We start from the raw sequence: 2,240 nt of genomic DNA, 5'->3' as shown, positions 1-2,240 counted from the left end.
TGCGTGCGTGTGTGTTCAGTTGCTTGGAGTGTTTGGCAGGTAAGCATAGGTGAGACTTAGGGTTTTTGCGGGCTTTAGCTAGCTAGCACCCTACAGATAGCACTAGTCGCACACCAAACAGTGCTTCCAATATTGCTGGCAGTTTTACACACTGTGTGCCCCAGTATCCACACTTTTGTACTACTCGCAGGTAATGTTGCATCACCAAGTAGCATGCTAGTATGGATATTGCATTTCAGTGTTAGGCTTGGCCAGAAGGGATCACTGTGTTTATCATCTGGGTTGTAATCTCTAAAAAGCCTTGCCCGTGCACGGATACCTCCTTACAAACCCAGCGAGCATACTTGAGTTAATGTGTGATGTGAGGTTAAGTGCTCCTCTCCAGTAACAAGTGGCTTTATACAAGCAGAGGGGTCAAGAGAACTGTGTATGCATGTGATTGTTGCAATGTTTGTGTTTGTCAGAGGAAGTAAATGTGAGGCGTATGGAAGCACTTATATTCTGTAAGCACAATTAACACAGCAAAAACCGGGAAAGGCCCGGGTCCTTTAAGAAAAGTTTGGTTATTAGGTTTGAGACCAATAAAAACCCTTGTGACTTATCAATGACAATGAACCAGCCCCTTCACTGCCACCACACTCAGAGAAAAAGAGGTTCTCAAGTCATAAGAAGCTTGAGCGTTAACCTTTTTTTGTTTTGAGAGTGAAAAATCAGCCAATATCTGCACCTTGAACCAATTTTGCAGCCAATAAGCATTTCTTACTGCCAAAACTACAGTAAAAGCCCTAAAATTCTAGGGCTAAATACAAGTACAAAGGCTAAATTTGCACCATTTAAATACCCTTTTAAATAGTTGATAACAACAGCAATTCAACAAGAAGCTTACCACTGCCATATTATGTGCAGCCATTGAACTGACCGTACACTTAAATGACCCATTTATGGACCCATCCCAATATCCTTGGAGCGCATGTGCATTTTTAAGCGTGTTGATACAGTGTTGAATCCGATTTTTTTTCTTTAATAAGCAGTATCATTTTTTTCAGTCAGTTGGAGGTTGCCTGTTTCTTTCTAGTGCTCCTTTAACCTGTTTGATGATGTACAGATGGAGCGAAGATTTTGATGACAGTAACAGGAAAGTCAGTGGAGGGCCTCAGGCTTGAGGTTGAAATAGACTTGTACTTAAGAGATGATGATGGCGATGACGGTGGTAATAATGACAATAATCTTTTTTACGTCCCTTCTACTGGCCCATTACATAGTGAAATGCACAACCAGCCATTGAAGCATAGATTGTTGCGTTTGATGCGACAAATGCAAATCCTGATGTTTTTGTGCTATGAGGGACAAATCGAAAAATGTGAAGTCAAACTGGGATGCCGCCATGTTGTTGGCATTGTGTTGCTGTTCTGAGGGCTGAAGTGTAGAATGTAAAGCCTCTGCTGAGACTGAAATTAAAACTCAGACATGGGAACCAAATTAGGGATTAAGTGTGGAGCTTGGAAAAATAATTGCCAAATAAGGAAAAGGAGTGGTACTTCTTAGTGAAGAGTTGAGCAGGGCAGTGTGATTGTAAATGCTTGTCCGTTTTATTTTATGTTTCTTAATTTTTACTTTGATCATGTTTTCTTTCCCCTCTATGTTTTGGAATTTGATTATATTTTGTTTTAACTATGTGAAGTGTTAGTTTACCGTCCCGATGTGCTCACAAGTTAGTTAATCGTGTGATAGTTCATGTGTAACTTTTTTAGCATTAGCGCTGAAAAGGGAGAATAATATAATTAACAATAAAAAAAAAAGATTAAAGGTAAAGAAAATACAATCAAATTTACTGTGGCTAATTTCTCTGTGTAACACAATGAACATCCTAAAAGAAGCAAACTTAAACATTAATAAAAGCTTAAGAAGAACATCCTGTCTACTGTCTTGCATTTTCAAGAGGGACTGACGTGAACAAAATGTGATTGTTCGGCCAGGAATGAATTAAAATGTATTACATTACATACTGCACTTACATGATAAATAATTATCAATTATCACCCCTGATGGTTTTTATTGATATCTCTCATACTTTGACTGTGAAACTGGTATTAAATTCCAGTCTATGTGATATTAAAATGTCTTTATGAGTCATAATTTTAACATGGTGATGCCTGCAGGAAAATAAAGGAGGAAGCTGTACACATGTATTGCTAATTTATTTTCTTGTCTACTCCAACAGTTAAAGAAATACCAACAAC

At 38.3% G+C, this 2,240-nt stretch overlaps 1 protein-coding gene across 1 annotated transcript in view; it reads left to right on the top strand.

Annotated features, from left to right (window-relative positions):
* The window catches only part of ndrg2 (NDRG family member 2), a 35,314-nt gene extending 33,402 nt beyond the window's left edge, over positions 1 to 1,912 (top strand). Inside the window, exon 16 of the mRNA XM_062444651.1 lies at positions 1 to 1,912. This exon is cut by the window's left edge and continues 1,256 nt beyond it. The gene's annotated coding sequence lies outside the window, so the exon portion shown is untranslated.
* Positions 1,913 to 2,240: the final 328 nt, after the last annotated feature.

This window comes from Scomber scombrus, chromosome 23, assembly GCF_963691925.1.
Source record: "Scomber scombrus chromosome 23, fScoSco1.1, whole genome shotgun sequence".
NCBI classification, from domain to species: Eukaryota; Metazoa; Chordata; class Actinopteri; order Scombriformes; family Scombridae; genus Scomber; species Scomber scombrus.
Note: the sequence above shows the minus strand (reverse complement) of the source record. Positions and strands in the feature narration are given on the sequence as shown.